We start from the raw sequence: 20,577 nt of genomic DNA on the forward strand, positions 1-20,577 counted from the left end.
GAATAGAGAGTACTACCACATTGAATGAGCCAATTGACACATTTTCCATCTGCTAAGAGATAAATCTCTCTAAATTAAACTAGGATCCTAGACACTTTAGAAACGATTTTAAAAATAAATTTCAAGGGAAAAAAGGACTTTCCTGGTGATCCTGTGGTTAGGACTCCGAGCTTTCACTGCAGGGGGAAAGGGTTCAATCCTTGGTGGGGGATCTAGGATCCTGCATGCTGCGGGGCCAGGGAGGAGGAGGAAAAAAAGCCTTGGGATGTTTTGAATCCACTGCTGTCAGTATAATTATGCAGCCATTCTGAGGGAGGCTTCAGCCATCAATGGGTTCTCATCCTGGCATTACTGGCTGTGTCACCTACCCTTAAGTGGTTTAATTTTCTGAACCTCCACCATGAGACTGGACTCATTTCCTGCAGCAGGATGTTAACAGCTATTACGCAGAGTAAAAAGGCTCCCTGCTCAAGTAAGTTTGGGAGATGCTGACTTAAGTTGACTTTCCTTGTGAATATGCAAGCGGAGGAAGATACAGGATGCAGGGGTTACCCAACTTGTCTGACTGGGAAACACCTTTTCCCTAGAGGCCAGCCTTCCGACAACTGCACTTAAAACACTGACTAGCTAATTTCTAATATTCGCTCCCCTCATACACCCTGGATCTAAAATTCTTTGATTCTGTAAGTTAGCATTATAGCTGATACTTTACAACATGCTAACTTCTTTAAAATACGGGTATGTCTCTTTCCCTATTTCCAGAGGGACTTGTGACTACAAAGATGGCTTTGGTTTCAACCACTATCAAATTTGGTATTTTGGTATTTGGTAAATTCAGTATTTTGGTTTCTTCTTATCTAAAATAGCTTTATAGCATAATCTGCATACAGTGTATGGAAATAATTGCAGGGGATGTAAAGAACAACAAAAACAGGCAGGATCCCCATGATTTTAAGGCAGTTGTAAATGGGTTCAATGTGTGTAAACTTTCTTTAGTGTCCTTTTGGGGGGCTCATTTTACACATGGACAAAACTGGGAAATGAACTCTTTAATGTAAAAGTAGAAAGCCCCAGTAGGACCAGGGACATCTAATGGACTCTAATATTAGGATGCATTATATTCTACTCAGCTCCCACCGTAACGATGGCAATTTCCTTCAAGCACGGTGATAGCCCCAGTTGTAAAGGAGGCCATTTTGGAGCTGCCAAGTTCATCTTAAAGCAGTAGTTACCATCTTTACCCCCTTCTTTGATGGATCCACCCCTAACACTCACTAGAAAACAATTATGGTTTAGCAGAGATGATCAATCCGTAATGCTTTCCTCCTTGACAAGAATCCCACTTCATACAAATTAGACCCAGTCGTCTTTGAAAAATTGTGGCTTCCTCTTATTTAACCCCTGAGAACGGTGACTGTGGACAAGGTATAAGAAAGTTTTCTAAGTACGCGTTTCTGTTCAGACCAGATGGTTAATGCACGTAACAGAGGAGGCAAATATTGGTGCTGACAGCACCCAGGTTAGATGGCCTCCAGTGGTGCATGAAATATACAAAACAAATATTCAGTTCCATACAAGGCATGGACAAGAACAGTCTACCCAAGTTTCCTTCATAAGGACTCTCTGGAAAAGACAACAGGTAAGAACCACACTCACATTCAAATCTAAGTCTGCTGAGCACAAAGCAAGCATTCATAATGGAGGGATATGAAACACGCCAGATACTTCCCTGGGTAGGGCAACTGCCCTGCAGTGTGTCAGCTGTGTGTAGTCAGTTAGAGATGCAACGACCACTGTCCAAAATACATGAGCAGGCCAGCAATTCATAATAACCACGTGCAGAACTGACCAAAACTCCATTTTCAGTGAAAATGGCACTTTCTTTTCTAGCCTGATGAAAATCTATTGATATATGTATCAAAAAGAGATTTTAGTTTATTCTGGATTAAAATCGTGTCTGACCAGGAAATAGTGCTGTCTTATAGAGCACTGATTGATCCACAGGCAATGTGATTTCTGTGCATGTCCATACACTGAGTCATGTAAAGAAAGTGACCAAAAAACAGTTCTTTGGGGGAAAATATGTTAAACTAAGGTAATTTTTATACATTGAAGCTTTCCTTTCACTGGGTGTATGGTCCTTATACCCCTTCCCCAGCTTCAGGGGAATGTTCACATACAGAGTGAACCATCCTGGTTTCAAGAATATAGTTTGGGTTATAGTGTTGGCAGCATGTTAATGGTGCCCCACTCCAGTACTCTTGCCTGGAGAATCCCATGGATGGAGGAGCCTGGAAGGCTGCAGTCCATGAGGTCGCTGAGGGTCGGACATGACTGAGCGACTTCACTTTCACTTTTCACTGTCATGCATTGGAGAAGGAAATGGCAATCCACTCCAGTGTTCGTGCCTGGAGAATCCCAGGGACGGGGGAGCCTGGTGGGCTGCCGTCTATGGGGTCGCACAGAGTCGGACACGACTGAAGTGACTTAGCAGCAGCATGTTAATAACAGGCATCAATTTGAGGGATTCCCTAGGACAAAGGCAACTACCAACTTTTAAAGATGGAGCTGACACTGGTGGTCAGGTCCATTGGTAGCACACGAGAGGACTATTCCCTATACACTGGCAAATTTGCTTATTTAAAAAACCTCACTCAAGCTGTTTTCTTTCTCTTTTTGTTAAGAATCCCAGGTTATTGTAGGATTATATATTGGTACCACCTTTTGAAAAGAAATTTGGCAAGATGAATTAAAATCTTCAAAAGGTAATATACATTTGCCCCAGTAATTCTACTTACAGAAATCTCAAAGGAAAAATGCAGATATGGACAAAGATATTTCTCATGCTATTTGCTTAAAAGGCAAAGATAAACATTAAATATTAAGCACTAGCATTAAGTATCAATAAGTACAGAGCTAATAAGCACTTCAGCATATTGCAATCCAGGAAGGTGTGGGGGGACCTTCTGGCTGGGTAGCTCCACCTGGCGTTCCCATGGCACCCAACCTCTACCTGCCACAGCTGAACAAAACATGCCTCCACAACCTCCTTCCCCATTCCAGCTCCCAAACCTGGCACCCCCCCCACCCCCGTGTTTCCTGTTCAGGTGAAAGGCACCACCAAGTTCCCAATCCAGGAATTATTATTGACTTGTCTCTTTCCCTCACCTCCTTCCCCAAACTGATGACCAAGTCCATTGTCTTAATAACTCTCGCATCATCCTCAGTGCCGCTACATTGTCTTGGTCCCTCTAGTCTACAAAATTATTTCCTTAACTAATTTCTCAGTCTCCTCTGATCCATCCTTACCACTGCTAACCCGCTCATCTTTCTAAATACAAACCTGAATCCCATAACCCTATTTCTTAAACTCTTCAGTGACCCTCCTCTGTGTAGTACATGGTGAAAGTGCTTAGCTATCTACCAGACACTACTAGGCATTTTCCACATAATGACTTATTTCATCCTCCCACTAGCCTATGAAGAACGTACTCTCCTATTGTCTTTATAGAGATTATTGTCAGCTCTTTTAAAAATGAGGAAATGGAGGCAAGTGGTATTAGGTGATTGCCCAGTCATGTACCTGGCAGAACTGGTGTCTGACCCATACTCTCTGGCTCTAGGCTCTGGGTGCTGGAGTCCTACTCCTGATGCTTCATCAAACAAATGAAGCCACATCTCTCCTCCAGCCTCATCTTCATGCTTCATCTGTATCCTGCAGTCTAATACCCAGAGTCCTGACACTGGCCCTGGCTGCCTTCCCTACCCTAGCATATTTTTTCATTTATAATTTTTTGCTGGTGCATCTGTCTTATCTTCCCCAAAGCAAGGGGAAGTCACTTCTACCTAATGAGTGTCTATTATGTGCCAGCCTCCAGGCAATATTCTGGGCATAAAGGCAGAGCAGTGGCCAAGCCAGAAAGGCTGCTCTGTTCTTGGGAAGCCCCCATTCTAATGCATGGGGGTGAAGGGGAAGGAGAAGGGGAAGAGACAATGATTATGTTAATAAATAAATCAGATAACATCAGAGAACAAAAAGTCTTATGAAGAAAATGAAACAGGGTAATGGCAGAGAAACTGACTGAGAAGAGAGGGTTATATAGTGGCCAGAGGAAGTGATTTTGGAGCTGAGGCCTGAATGATAAAGAAAGAGCCAAGTAAAGATTCAAGGGCAGGGCCTTGAGGTGAGAAAGGACTTGCAGTGTTCAAAGACAGAAATAATGTTTGTGAACTGAGTAACAGATGATGTGGTAGGAGGTGAGGATGGAGAGATGGGAAGGGCCAGCAGGGCAGGGCCTGGTATGTCACGGCAAAGCTATTTCAAGTGCGCTGACATGCTACTGGGCTTCTCTGGTGGCTCAGACGGTAAAGGATCTGCCTGCAATGCAGGGTTTGACCTAGGTTCAATCCTTGTGTCAGGAAGATCCCCTAGAGAAGGGAACTGCTACCCACTCTAGCATTCTTGCCTGGAGAATTCCATGGACAGAGGAGCCTGGTGGGCTACAGTCCATGGGCATGGTACTGGGGAAGGTTTAAGCAGCGGAATAATACAATCTGATTAACCCTTCCCATCATCCTCACTGAACTCTATCTAAATATCATAACACCTGTTGTTCTGAGTAGCAATTCTTTATAAATATGAAATCCTTGAGAAAAGCGCACAGGTCATTTATCTTTGATTCCCCAGTGCCTAGTACAGAGGAAACATAGTAGGTAGTCAATAAATTGTTAGTGATTAAAAAGAAAATAATTATCTTCCCACTTTTCAATATCAGGGGCCTTTTGGACATTGGCATGCCTAGCCTTTTGAGAATTCATTTCTTCTTTCCATCTTGAATCTCTGCTGCCCTCATCCACCCCTGCAACCTTCTCTATCTTCTTTTGATGCTTTACGTGCCCAAAGAACTCCAGTGATTCAACATTTGCCTGCATTTGAGGGCATTGATCCAATAGCAGGCACTGTACAAGGTGAGGGGGATGCAAGTTTCTAAACCATGGTCCCAGCCTTCAGGGGCAGACAAGCTTCAGTAATTGTAATACCTGGTGATGACTGCAAAGCAGAAACAGGTCCAAGCTACAGAAGGAAGCTAGAGTTAAAACAACAACCACTGCATCACCTTTGTGAATCATGTAAGTGCTGCTGTTCTTACAGGTTCTGGATTTCACAGCTGGTAAAGTCCTAGGAACTAAGGCTTAAGCGATGACTGCCATTACCTAGCCAGAGTCCTTGATTATGACCCATGTGCCTCCGGAGGCTGGGAGAGTAGAAGGGAGGAGTTACAGCTGGTTGAAGAGAATCCCTCCCCTTCTACAAAAAGGCTGGATGACCTGGAAGACACAGGCAAGGCAGACCCCTCTGCAGGCATGACCAGGTAACATGAAAAGGAGGTGCTGTGGCATCTTGGCTGCAGGAGTCAGGGAATTCAAGTTGTAGTGAAGCACTGGTGGCTTTCTGGCTCCTGGTTCTAGAATGTTCTACAGCTGAGTTGGAAAAAGTGAATAAAGGGAAGGAATCCATTGCAGCACACCATTTAGAAATAAAGCATTTCATGATTCAGCAGTTGAACCCAGGTAGCTCATAACATTAGCTAAGGCTCATGCTGGTTTGGGATGAAAAGAAGGGGAGGCTATAAATTACTTTGGTTGATCTGTCCTTATGTAGTTGTTAAGAAGACTTTCCAGTAGATTGTCCCTTTTAACACATTCAGAAGTAGTTTTAGTAGTTCGGTAGTCAGACTGAAGACAAAATGAAATGTAAACAGTAGCAAAAGGGATGATACAAGCTTGTTAATCTGGAGAGTTCTGTGTGTACGGGGGGAGGGGGGAGCAGTGATGCAGTTGTAGGGAAGACACACGAAGGTGGAGGGGAGAAGAGTGGGAGAAGAAGAAGAAAGTCTGTACTGGCCATTCTTTCCTCTGAAAAAGCTAGAATGAACAAAACAATTCCATTTATATATGTTTTTATACTTTTGCATGTATTTAAAGTATAAGAGTACAATGCTTCTCATGGACTTAATGAATGTTGCTTGTCTTCCCCTGCTGGAGTTGGAAGGGAAGTCCTATATCTTGGGACTGCATGCATGCATGAGTGCTCAGTCGCTCAGTCATATCCGATTCTTTGTGACCCTATGGACTGTAGCCTGTCAGGCTCCTCTGTCCATGGGATTCTCCAGGCAGCCTGTCCTAATCCACCTGCACACATACTGTTCCAGTCAACATGACGTCTGACATCAAGCCATTGGAGGGCCGTCAATGACACTGAGACGATCACTGATAATTTCCATAGAAATGGCTTGCTGATCAAGATTATGTCCTATATGTAATGTAGACACACATACACACACAATTGGCATAGGTTGGGAGATTAATGGTTTTCATTCAAGGAAAAAAAAAAAAAAAGATGAGAGAATAGGAATACCCAGATATTCTTATCTACCTTCCCAACTGTATAAATGGGTTTCCCTTCCATGAGTGAAATCAGTCATGAAGCATCTACTATGGAATCCAAAGGACATCAAGAACCCCACTCAAATCATCAGCTTTTCTAAACAAAACACATCTATTTATAAGAGTCAGATAAAAGCCAGAAATATAAAAGACTGCTAAGTTGCTTCAGTCGTGTCCGACTCTGTGCAACCCCATAGACGGCAGCCCACCAGGCTCTGCCATCCCTGGGATTCTCCAGGCAAGAACACTGGAGTGGGTTGCCATTTCCTTCTCCAATGCGTGAAAATGAAAAGTGAAAGGGAAGTCGCTCAATCGTGACCCCATGGACTGCAGCCCACCAGGCTCCTCCATCCATGGGATTTTCCAGGCAAGAGTACTGGAGTGGGTTGCCATTGCCTTCTCCCTATAAAATACTAGAATTCATTAAAGTTTAATCTCCTTTGAATCATCCAGAAATTAAATTTAATGATACTGGGAGCCAAGATGGATATGGAATACACATTCACCTTCCTAAAATCATTGTCAGTTTAAACAAGCTCACATGGTCAGAAAAAGCCCCCTCACATAGAGTTATCTTGCCTCAACAAATTATTATTTTGTTTTCTCTGATATCCTTGTGCCTGAAATTGTGAACTATGGCTTGGCAGATTGTATTGGTAATGGTTTCAAACTGAGCTGAGTACCAGATGTCAACCAGGGTGAGGTCTCTGTGGTTGGAATTCAGGGCTGTATCCTTGACCCTGTGCATCTTTGATGAAGACACAGGGGTTGGACATCTTCCATTTCTCTCTCCAGATTCACTCTGCACCTTCCCTTCCTTACTCTGTTCCCTGCAAGGCTGGCCTCCTTGGGCTGCATCAACGGTTCCCTATTCCTCTGGCTTCTCTTTGGGTTTGGCCAATGGAAAGCTCTGGTGGATCTTCCTATTTCCTGATCTTCCATTCAGGGACTTGTGTTCTTTCTCTGTGGACAGACTGCTCCAATGTTGGCTGCCTCACCACCTTAGACACTCATTTTTTTTTGGATTAAGAATGCCAATGACTTATCTGGATGGCCACTCGTTGATCCCTTAGAGATAGTGGACTACCTGCTGGACTACATGTCTGACCATACTGTAGCTGAATTTGCCTTCTAGCACCTGCCCAGCACAGGTTAGTGGGTCCTGGGCCTTCTCAACAAGCCATGGTACACTCGATACTTGCATGTTTCAAGAACATGTTTACAGGAACAACTTTTGAAGTTAATTTATGGGGTTTGAGGTTACCAGAAAATTGTTCTCAATATTCTATTCTAATATGTAGTCATATTGACTTTTGACTTTAAAGGATTATCCCCCACCTTATTTACAAGAGTTGGCTATAAATGGTGCTTATTAGTTTTTAAATACCAGGTTTATCCCTAATAGATCTTCTTGTCACTCACTATATTTAATGAGGTATTTTAGTGGTTAAGGGGCTTCCTAGGTGGCACTAGCGGTAAAGAACCCGCCTGCCAATGCAGGAGACACAAGAGATGTGAGTTCGATCCCTGGGTCGGGAAGATCCCCTGGAGGAGGGTATGGCAACCCACTCCAGTACTCTTGCCTGGAGAATCCCATGGACAGAGAAGCTTGGTAGGCTACAGTCTATAGGTTCACAAAGAGTCAGACAGAACTAAAGTGACTTAGCAGGCAGGCTGGCAGGTAGTGGTTAAGGAGACAGGTGTGGGTGAAAGACTGCCTGAATTTGCATTCTAGTTTCATCTTTCAACTTAGTAGTTCTTTGACTTTGGATGACTTAATCACAGAAAATGCTCCCATTTTACTATTTCTAAAACCAGTATGTGTGCTTAGTCACTCAGTCATGTCTGACTCTTTGTGACCCTATATATTGTAGCCCACCAGGCTCCTCTGTCCATGGGGATTCTCCAGCCAAGAATACTGGAGTGAGTTGCCATGCCTTCTTCCAGGGGATCTTCCCAACCCAGGGATCAAACCCAGGTCTCCTGCAATGCAGGTAGATTCTTTACCATCTGAGTCACCCAGGTAGTCCAGTATATGAATGAGTGTTAGTCGCTCAGTTGTGTCTGACTCTTTGTGACCCTACATACTATATATAGCCCATCAGACTCCTCTGTCCATGGAATTCTCCAGGCAAGAATATTGGAGTGGGTTGCCACTCCCTTCTCCAGGGGATCTTTTCAACCCAAGGATCAAACCTGGGTCTCCTGCATTGTAGGCATATTCTTTATCATCTGAGCCACTGATGGTTACTGGGTAATACAAATTAATATATATATATATATAATACTTAGAACAATGTCTGATATGTTGTAAGGGTTATTCAACATCCATTACTGCATTTTCTTACACATTATAGTTAGTATTGAGCAAACAATACAGCATTTTTAAAAAGCAAAATAAGTTAATATAAATGACTAGAGGGAGGGGGGTTCAGGATGGGGAACATGTGTACACCCGTGGCAGATTCATGTTGATGTATGGCAAAACCAATACAATATTGTAAAATAATTAGCCTCTAATTAAAATAAATAAATTAAAAAATATATATATAAATGACTAGGGCACATGGCTTACTTATATTTATTAATATTACTCTTTCCTAAATAAAACTATGTAGGGGTGGAAAACATACATTTAAGCTCCCTTTAATCAATTTTGAAGCAGGCTGGGTATAAATAAATCCATCAAATAATCACAAATGCTGTACTACATGTAGGCCAATATATGTGGTGTTTTACATGCTGCTGCTGCTGCTGCTAAGTCACTTTAGTCGTGTCCAAATCTGTGTGACCCCATAGACAGCAGCCCACCAGGCTCCCGTCCCTGGGATTCTCCGGGCAAGAACATTGGAGTGGGTTGCCATTTCCTTCTCCAGTGCATGAAAATGAAAAGTGAAAGTGAAGTCGCTCAGTCGTGTCCAACTCTTCGCAACCCCATGGCCTGTAGCCTACCAGGCTCCTCCGTCCATGGTATTTCCCAGGCAAGAGGACTGGAGTGGGATGCCATTGCCTTCTCTGGTGTTTTACATACTATATTTCTAACCCTCACAACAGCCTCAGTGGGAATTATTATCTCCAATTGCTAATTTTGAAGCAGAAGCTAAGATAGCTTAAATAACTTGTCCAAGGCCACTCAGAGCCAGAAGAAGTGAAGGTAGATCCCTCTGGCTTTTTGCTGTTCTTCCTATTACATTGCACTGCACTCATAAAGTGATGTGATTGATTTTTTTTAAACAAACATTTAAATTGGTGTAATCCCTTTTGAAATAGTCACCTTGGCAGACGCTATACTTACATGTTCCAAGGGCACTGTCTTTGCTCAAAATACTTTAGCCACTCCTTTATTGGAACTGATTTCAAAGTTAATTTGAGGTATTTGAAGCTACCAGCAAACTGTTTTCAATATTCTATAGTCATATCTAGTCACATCTGATGTTTGACCTCAGAGGGTGTCATCCAAATTTATCTTCCACTTTATTTACAAAATATGGCTGTGAATGCTGTTTGATGATCTCCAAATACAAATCCATCCCTAAAGAATGAAGATATGCGACAGCCAAGATTATTAAAAAGACTCTGTTTGGGCTCTGAAATCTACTCCAATAGAGGGCTTTAAATATTGTTTTGGCCAATGGCCACATTTTTCACATCTGCTTTTATCCTTGCAGAGTAAACAGAGGAACTGAGGCCATTTGAAGCAATACATTCTTGTGTGATGGCTACAAACAGGTTCATTATTTTCATCCACCTTGAAATCTGTATAATTGTGGCTAGCACCAAACAGGCAGGAAAATTAATTCACTCACTTGGATGAATTTAGTCACTCCGACCTCAAAGCTCTGATCACAATCCAGCCTTTGATGAAAGAGAAAATTCTGAATGGATGCAGATTACCTGATTGCCTGGCTCTTTGTCTAACGCTCTAACAATCAAATCATTCATTTATCATTTTGATTTCAATAAAATGCATGAAATAAGCCTAAGACAATCATGCAAACTCAGAGGGAAAATCTTGTAAATTTTATAGAAAACTCAAGGGACATTGTCTGGAAATCAAAGCTGATTTAAAGTCTATCTGAATTTTTGGGAAATGACCCTGGTATAAAATCAGCCATAGCCACATAATCCATATTTACTGCGGGTTACACAAAATTGGCATTTTCCCCTCATTATAATCCCTCTTTTTCATGCCCCATACATAACTTCCTTTCCTTGCCCTCCACTGCATTTACTATCTCTGTGGTACACGACATTCACTTCTGGGGTACTAATCGCCAGTGACAATCAACTTGAACCATTTTCCTGGTATTTCTTTTCTGTTATTATACAGAAAGCCATGGACACACCACACTTTCATATTAAAGACAGTAAATCTCTGAAATCAGTTCAGCCATGTTAGTTTTCAGAGGCTCATTACTTCATCCTGGAAACGGGAAATACCGGCTCAGGATGAACTGAACAGTAATTCATTAAAATATAGTCCTTCCTTTGAGACGATATCATCTCAAACTTACTGCTACTATCACTTTTATAAATTATTTGGCTCATTAGGAAGTCCGTTAACTTGCTTCTCTCTATTCCCTCAAGTTTTCTGTAACTTCCTCTAACATTTTCCTTCCCAAAAATTAATGCCAGAATGTCAGCTCCAGTCCTAATTATGAAGCTTCAAATCAAATTCTTGTCTCTGACGTTCTTTTTATTTACAAGAAGACAGCATCAGGCATTCTGGCCACTGTCCTCAGACATTTTTTCCGTTATGCCTCATATCTGATATGCAAGGGTTACAATAGATGATTAAAAACAGCTGTATCCAGGAAGGATCGCTCCCTGACAATTCAGCTTCACAACACCCAAAGAACAAAAGTCCATTAAGCAACTATTAGGTGGCAACATTGGTGATGATTTGAGTTTGAATTTGATGAGCCAGAAATCTCATACTGATTCAAAGCCTCCCTGGACAATCAACTCTCTCAATTGAGTCACATTAGCACAAGTTAACAGGGAAAAAACCATCAAGTGGGGAAAGAAGAAAACCACTTTCTCTTAAAAATGATTCACAGATAATCTGGAAACTCTTAAGAGTTCCTTGGACATGCTGGCTAGAATGTAAAGAGGTAGAGTATCTAACTCTCAGAATTTCTAATTTACTGGTTTCATTTAGGTCCCAAATGTAGACCAGTGAAATTCAAACAGTTTTTTAGGATCTGGAGGCTTTTAGTCACCTCAAGAGAATTCATGAATTTCTCCAAAAGGAATTATTTTTAATTTATTTTATTTTAAAATTGGGACTTCCCTGGTGGTCTAGTAGATAAGATCTGCCTGCTAATGTAGTGGACATGGGTTCAATCGCTGGTCCAGGAAGATCCCACATGCCACCGGGCAGCTAAGCCCGTGCACCACAACCACTTTGCTCTAGACCCTGGGAGCTGCAAGTACTGAGCTGGTGAACTGCACGCCTAGAGCCTGTGCTCACGAGAGAAGCCACTGCAGTGAGAAGCCTGTGCACCAGAAAGCCTGAGCAGTAACAAGGATCCAGCACAACCAAAAATAAATAGATAAACAAATTTTTAAAATAATGTAGATTTTACTGAAGATTTCATAGGGAAGACTGAGGTGAGATTCTACACTGCACAGCACACCAATTACCCTTCCAAAACCTCATCAATTAATTTTCTGTTGTTAGCTATAGGGCTTCCCTCTCTCGTGAATTTTCCCCTAATGGTCCTGAGTCTTTGTGGTTCTTATCCCTTTCCTCTGGATCATCACAGTTCAGTAGAAACATATTGCAAATCACATAGGTAATTTTAAAAATTCCAGTAATCACATTTTTTTTAAAAAAGGTAAAGAATGTACCACTAATTTTAATAATATATTTAATCTTTAAAATATATCAAAAATATTATCTCAACATATGTCCAATATAAACAGTTATTACTAAGACAGTCTGCATTCTTTATTCCCTAAGTCACCAAAATTCATATATAAGTGAATTTTATACTTACACCCATCTCAATAGCCCTGTGTCCTCTACACTGTACAGTACAATTCTAGATCTTCCGTCCAGGCTTCCTAAACTCTCTCCTTTTCTTTTGTTGGAAAATCTAACTGTGTGCAAGCTCTTCCAAAAGTATATACCACCACCCTGTTCAACAAATGAAAGGCCTTCCAGTTATCAGAATTTTCCCTCCAAATAATAGGAGATTATGAACAAATAAATGAATGAGTGAAAAGCCTGCTTGTTGTCATAACCTGGAACCAAGTGTCCCATACTGTCTGGTTTGTGGTCTCTCGAAGGAACTGGTCCCATGTTCTTTCCTCCCCTAATTTTCACTGCTGTCCTTTAATCTCAGACCTCCATGTCCCCGAGGCCAGTGTTGCTGTACTGCTCCTCTCCTCTCTCCATCACGTCCCGCCTCACCCTCCCTTTTCCCTTCTGTCCTCCTCACTGATAACCGTTAGGCTCCAGCCACAGCTAACCCACATCTCCCTGCTCTTCAGCACCCAGGCTTCCTGCTGTAGAGAATAACAGAAGCTGCTCAAAGATTCCTCAAACAGACAGCGAGGCTCTGGGAGAGCCAGGTAAGTAAGAACTGAGAGAGCCCTTTTTGCTCACCTGGAGGGGGAGTGGGAAGAATATAGAGAACCCCAGGGATCAGGGAACCAAATCAGAGGTAGTACAGCACAGCAGTTAGGAACGTATCCGAAGTCACATTGCTAGGTTCAAGTTCAGTTCCAACACTCACTAGCTATGTGACCCTGGCCCAATCACTTAACTTTATGCGCCTTAGCTTCCTCTTCTCTAAATGGGTGTAATAATAGCACCTACCTCGCAGGATTGCTGGTAGTGTGTTAATGTAGCACTAAGAACAAGAATAAAAAATATACTTGTTGACCCTCAGAAGGTACAACACCAAAAGTGAGTCTTAAGGTGAACTGTGGACTTTGGGTGATAATGTCGTGTCAATGTAGGTTCATCAACTGTAATAAATGTACTGCTCTGCTGTGGGAGGTTGTTAGTGGGGGAGACTATGCATATGTGTGAGAGAAGGTTTATGGGAACTCTCTGTACTTCCCATTTAATTTTTCTGAGAACTTAAAACTGCTCTAAAAAATAAAGTATATGAAAAATTCCATTACTTAAATATTTATTAAATACGTATTTAAAATGTAATTTATATAAAATATGTATAATTTACATGTATGTATAATTTCTATTGTGCATGCTCAGTCATGTCCAACTCTTTGTGACCCCATGGACTGCAGCCCGCCAGGCTCCTCTGTCCATGGAATTTTCTAGGCAAGAATACTGGAGTGGGTTGCCGTTACCTGCTCCAGGGGATCTACCTGACTCAGGGATCAAACCTGAGTCTTGTGTCTCCTGCACTGACAGGTGGATTCTTTACCACGGCACCTCCTGGGAGGGCATCCGGTCCCATCATTTCACAGGAAATAGAAGGGGAAAAGTGGAAGCAGTGACAGGTTTTATTTTCTTGAGCTCCAAAATCACTGTGGATGGTGACTGCAGCTATGAAATTAAAAGATGCTTGCTCCTTGGAAGGAAAGCTATGATAAACCTAGACAGCATATTAAAAAGCAGAGACCTTTGCCAACAAAGGTCCATATAGCTAAAGGTATGGTTTTTCCAGTAGTTATGTACAGATATGAGAGTTGGACTATAAAGAAGGCTGAGCACTGAATAGTCAATACTTTCGAACTGTGGTGTTGGAGAAGACTCTTGAGAGTCCCTTGGACTGCAAGGAGGTCCAACCAGTCTATTGTAAAGGAGATCAGTCCTGGGTGTTCATTGGAAGGACTGATGCTAAAGCTGAAACTCCAATACTTTGGCCACCTGATGTGAAGAGTTGACTCATTGGAAAAGACCCTGATGCTGGGAAAGATTGAGGGCAGGAGGAGAAGGGGGCGGCAGAGGATGAGATGGTTAGATAGCATCACTGATTCAACAGACATGAATTTGAGCAAACTCCAGGAAATAGTGAAGGACAGAGGACACTGGCATGCTGTAGTCCATGGGGTCACAGAGTCAGACACGACTGAGTGACTGGACAGATAAAAAAAAATTCTATATGTTTATTTGTATATGTAATTATATATGCATATATATTAAAATATACTTCATATTATACATTATATATATTATATAAGTAAAAATATAGATGTATAATTATATATGTGACATATATAAGTAACATAAATATGTAAAATATTTAAATATACCTAACATAAACATCATGGACGGAGGAGCCTGCTAGGCTACAGTCCATGGGGCTGCTAAGAGTCGGACATGACTGAGCGACTTCACTTTCACTTTTCACTTTCATGCATTGGAGAAGGAAATGGCAACCCACTCCAGTGTTCTTGCCTGGAGAATCCCAGGGACGGCGGAGCCTGGTGGGCTGCCGTCTATGGGGTCGCACAAAGACACGACTGATGCGACTTAGCAGCAGCAGCAGCAACATAAACATCATATTATCCCGACCCAGGGATCAAACTGGGGTCTCCTGTATTGTAGGCAGATTTTTTACCATCTGAGCTATAATGAGTGGCTGCCATCATATTATATAGGAATATATAAATAAATACACACACACACATATATATACATATTTTATTATTTAAAATATGCAAGCAAGGCTGCTCTATTTTAACAAAACTACCCCACTATCCCTCACTAAGCTTAAGTGATATGGTTGGTCACAACTCTGCCACTGAGCTATCCACGTCCCCAGTCTAAGGCCCAGTGAAGCTTGCTGTGGGTGGCAGAAGCTGACTGGCACAGAGAATCACCCCCTGGCCACCTGGCTCAAAGACCACCCTGTGATGAGTGGAACTGCTATTTCTGGAGCCTCTACAAGCCAGTGTCCAAACCCTGAGCTCTGGCTCACAAAGTGCCTGCTCTGACATTGGCTGTGCTCGGCTCACGTTTGCTTTGTGACTTCCCAGTGCTCCCCTGTCACCAAGCCTCATTCTTCCAGCTTGCACTCTGGTGAGCTATTCTGCTTTCCCACCTCACAGCAGCCCCCCTCAGCTCACAACAGCAGACCCATCACAGCCATCTAGTTCTGACTCAGGAAAATTACACTTGTGAGCAGGCGAGCTGGATACAGCCTATGATTTGCACCTATAAATTCTTAGCACTATTCCTCATCTATAAAATGGGTCAATGAAGGGTAATTTGAAAGTATCTATCAATATTATCACTCTGAGCCATTTATGTATATATCCATATGCAAGTGTATGAAATGACTTATGTACAACTCTATTTAAATTACTAAAGCATAATCTGTGTTCACAAAAGGCTAGAAACAAAACAAATAAATTTTAGATAGAATGCTATAAAACACAGAGTGGTTTTTATGTACAGATAATAGAAAGAACTCCCTGATATATTAAATTAAAGCAAGGTCAGAACAGGGTCTAATGAGTATTGTGCTATACGCAGAGGAGGGAAAAGAATATATATGCATGACAGTCTCTAAAATGACAAAAAACTAGTACAAGTACTTATTTCTTTTGGGAGGTGGGAGGATGAAGAATGAGAACTGGACAAATGGGGGACATTTCATGACATGCCTTTCTATACTTTTTAATGTTTGAACCATGAAACTATTAAATCTGTAATGAAAATAGCACCTGCCCTGCTTACCCTATAGGGATGGTGATGGCTTTATGAACTGTAAAGTGCCTGGAAAAATTGATCACCCTGTCTTGTTGAAGAGGGTTTGTGGTGGGGATAATGAGCTGAATCCCCATAAAACCTTTCTTTTCTGGAATCAACCCACTCCAGAATTCTTGCCTGCAGAATTCCATGGACAGAGGAGCCTGGTGGCTACAGTCCATGCGGTTGCAAAGAGTCGGACGTGACTGAAGCGACTTAGCACGCATGCACGCACTGATGGAGATTTCTCACCATGAGTCTGCTTCCTTGCTACCACGCTGTGTCTCAACCTTGTTTTTCTTTGAGCCTCACTATTCAAGAGTGAAGTCTCTGTGATGGGTTGCAGGGATGGGTATGGTGAAGACTTTAAGAGTTGCTATACTTCTAGTCCAAGAGTACTGGAGTGGGGTGCCATTGCCGATGGAGGAGCCTGGTAGGCTGCAGTCCATGGGGTCGCAAAGAGTCAGACATGACTGTGCGACTTCACTTTCACTTTTCACTTTCATGCACTGGAGAAGGAAATGGCAACCCACACCAGTGTTCTTGCCTGGAGAATCCCAGGGACAGGGGAGCCTGGTGGGCTGCCGTCTATGGGATCGCATAGAGTCGGACACGACTGAAGTGACTTAGCAGCAGCAGTAGCAGTTAGCTTTGTAAGAAAACTGAGAGGGAGCTACAGAGATTTACCATTTACCCCCTGCCCCCACACATGCACAGCCTCCCACATTATCTATATCACTAACCAGAAGGGCAAATTTCTTGTTTTTTTGTTTTTTTGTTTTTAATTTTGCCTCCCAGGTGGCTCAGTGGTAAAGAATCCACCTTCCAATGCAGGATACATGGGTTCGATTCCTGAATCAAGAAGATTCCCTGGGGAAGGAAATGAAAACCCACTCCAGTATTCTTGCCTGGAAAATTCCATGGACAGAGAAGCCTGGCAAGCTACAGTCTATGGGGTTGCAAAAGAGTCAGACATGACTGAGAATGTATGCATGCACACATTTTGCCTTAAAGTGCTTTGATTCTGCCCTTACACTCGACTGATCATTGGGGATAGAATTATAAGTTCAAAATAATTTTTTTTTCTTACCATGAAGTCATGATCCTGTATGTTCTAGCCTGTCCATGAGCATATGAATCACCTGGGCATCTTCTTAAAATGCAGATCCTGACTGATGGGTCTGGGATGGGCCTGAGACCTGCATTTCTAGTAAGCCCCCAGGTGCTGATCTCGCTGCTGGTCTGAGGCCCTTGTTCAAAGAGTGAGTTTCCAGCATTTAATACTGAGGTGTAATTGACATATGACACTGTGTAAGTTTAGGGTGTGCAGCATGTTGATTTGTTACACTTATATATATTGCAAGATGATTACCACTATAGTATCAGCTAACACTTCCAGTATCATGTATGGATGTGAGTCATGTATGGATGTGAGAGATCATAAAGGCTGTGTTGAAGAATTGAAACTGGTGTCAGAGAAGACTCTTGAGAGTTCCTTGGACTGCAAAGAGATCAAACCAGGTTTCTTAGGAGAAACAACAATAACACACTTATATATACATATATGTATATATGGGTATATATAAATATGGATGTATATTATATATAAAATGCACATATATAGATAGTTCTTTATATATCTATATCACATTTCTTTATCCATTCATCATCCAATGGACATGTAGCTTTTTCCATATCTTGGCAATTGTGAATAATGCTGCAATGAACATGGGAGTACAGAGATGTCTCCAGGAGATTTCTGTTTTTTCCACTAACTTTATCTCTTTCTCTTTTTTGCTTCACTTATTTTCCCCAAGGTCTTCTACCAGATTTTTGGACAGCCTATCTTTAATCTCTAAAAGCTCTTTCTTTTTCTATTGTCTGATTTCATGTCATTTTAAAATGGATATTATGAATTCTTGGATCACTCTGAACATACTAGTGGGGCTGTTTGAAGTTTCCTGGATTGTCTTTGCTTCCTCTAGGGGTCCATTTTTCTGTTTATCTTAGCCCTTTCTCTTTCATGATGCTATTTTTTTTTCCCCTATGTATTTGATGGTTCCTGTCTGTTCATACTTAAGAAAAAAGGATTAAGTAGATGGTGTGAATTTTGCTTGATGCTATACGAGATTGTTTCCCCCAATTTACTCTGTTTAATAATTAGGTCAACATATATGTCATTTACATAATCATTTTCTTATTAATGATTATTAGCTTATTTCCATATTTTTCTTATACAGTGTCTTAATAAACATCCTCATAGATATATATCCATATGGACTGCTGCAGTTATTTCTAAGAAAAATATTCCTTAAAGTGAGAATGCTAGTTGAAAGTAATACACATTCTAAAACAATTTTTTACTATGGAAAATGTAAAACACATAGAAAGCTAGAGAGAACAGTGTAACTACTCTCTTAATTTGATTGAGAAGATATAAAACCTTGCAGACATGAAAAAGGACACTTTCGATGCTTCCATACCTCTACCCACTTGTGCCCTCCTCTTGGATTATGTTGAAGAAAATAAAAGAGACCAAATCACATCATTCAAATGTGAAAGTGAAAGCGAAGTCGCTCAGTCGTGTCTGACTCTTTGCGACCCTGTGGACTGTAGCCCACCAGACTCCTCCATCCATGGGATTCTCCAGGCAAGAATACTGGAGTGGGTTGCCATTTCCTTCTCCAGGGGATCTTCCTGAACCAGGGATGGAACCGGAGTCTCCTGAATTGCAGGCAGACGCTTTACCCTCTCAGCCACCAGGGAAGCCCATTCAAATGTATACATGTTCAATTAATAGAAACAGCTGTAACCAAGCAGGACCCTATGGGGCCTTCCAGTGATAGACACCCTGCCCCTCACCCTCGCCCTGCTTCTTGTTTGTAGAAAAACCTTAGCCTCCTAGGCTTTCTCTAAAGTTCAAAGAATAAACTTGATCAGAGGGGTGAGAAAATGCAGAAACAAAGGAAAACAGTCAAGCAAGACAAAATAATGATAGTTTGGCCATTAAACAAAGTCAAGTAACTTTAGTTCCTCCTCAAAGATTGTAGACAGTAATCTGAGTCATGTCCTTTGAGCTGTGTTGCAGATACTGAAACTCCTACCTGGTGGAAGAAGCTAACTGTGTCCTGACCACGAGCATGTAGACCCCAGACTGACTGGAACCAGAAGGCTGATGATACTGACTTCTGGTCACCTCACCACTGACCAGTCAGAAGAACATCCTCGAGCTGATCACATACCCTGCAACTCTTTCCCTCACCTTGTCTTTAAAGACCTTACCCTGAAAGTCTTTGAGAAGCTCAGGACTTTTGAGCATGAGCTGCTTGCTCATGCTTCTTGCTTGGCACCTGCAATGTATGCTGAACTTTCCTTCACCACAATCCAGTATCAGTAGATTGGCTTTACTGGGCGAATAGATACAAGTTAGGTTTGATAAGAGTGCTAGGTGTTCCCCCCCTAAATTTTAGTTATTCCCTTCCAACTCCAAGGAATCTCAATCTTCCCATGTGTGGTCATGGATATATGTATTCTTTTTTTTTCTCTGGGAAGAGGGGCATACAGGAATCAATAAACATTCTTCTATTTTCTTTTCAAGTTCTGAGCCAGCAAAGAGATAGAGGAGCCACACAAATAGAGATTTTAAAACATCATCTGAAAAGCTGGATTGGATAATTTGTCTGTATAGTTTTAGCCAAATTGTCTTACACTTCACCCCTGCATTAAATAAATGTACCCCACCAAGTCACTGGGATATCAGTCAAACACAGGTGTCCCTCACAGGTGCTGTGCCTGTCTGTGGAAGCTTGCCAAGTGGTTGGAGCACATCAGAATACACACACTGCAGGCAGGCAGAGCTGGAAAAGAGACAGAGATTGCACCAATCCAACACAGTTTCCTTTCTCAAATTCACGACACAGTCCTCCTCTTCTAGGCAGAAGGGAATGGGGGCCAAGGAGAGGGGCCACCAGTGTTATTCCACAGTGGATCTTGAGACAGAGAAATATTGTTCCCTGAACAGATGTTGAAAGCCAGACATCCTGGAGTGTGAAGTCAAGTGGGCCTTAGGAAGCATTACTATGAGCAAAGCTAGTGGAGGTGATGGAATTTCAACTGAGCTATTGCAAATCCTAAAAGATGATGCTGTTAAAGTCCTGCACTCAATATGCCAGGAAATTTGGAAAACTCAGCAGTGGCCACAGGACTGGTAAAAGTCAGTTTTCATTCTAATCCCAAAGAAAGGCAATGCCAAAGAATGTTCAAATTACTATATAATTGCACTAATTTCATATGCTAGCAAGATTATGTTCAAAATCTTTTAAGCTAGGCTTCAGCAGTACTTGAACCAAGAAATTCTAGATGTACAATCTGGATTTAGAAAAGACAGAGGACTAGAGATCAAATTGCCAACATCCACCAGATGATAGAAAAAGCAAGGGATTCCCCCAAAACCA

General features: G+C 41.8%; 1 protein-coding gene across 2 annotated transcripts in view; it reads right to left on the reverse strand.

Annotated features, from left to right (window-relative positions):
* The window catches only part of APBA1 (amyloid beta precursor protein binding family A member 1), a 237,106-nt gene that overhangs the window by 88,367 nt on the left and 128,162 nt on the right, over positions 1–20,577 (reverse strand). The gene's annotated exons all lie outside the window — the stretch shown is intronic.

Source organism: Bos indicus x Bos taurus, chromosome 8 (genome assembly GCF_003369695.1).
Source record: "Bos indicus x Bos taurus breed Angus x Brahman F1 hybrid chromosome 8, Bos_hybrid_MaternalHap_v2.0, whole genome shotgun sequence".
Taxonomy (NCBI): domain Eukaryota; kingdom Metazoa; phylum Chordata; class Mammalia; order Artiodactyla; family Bovidae; genus Bos; species Bos indicus x Bos taurus.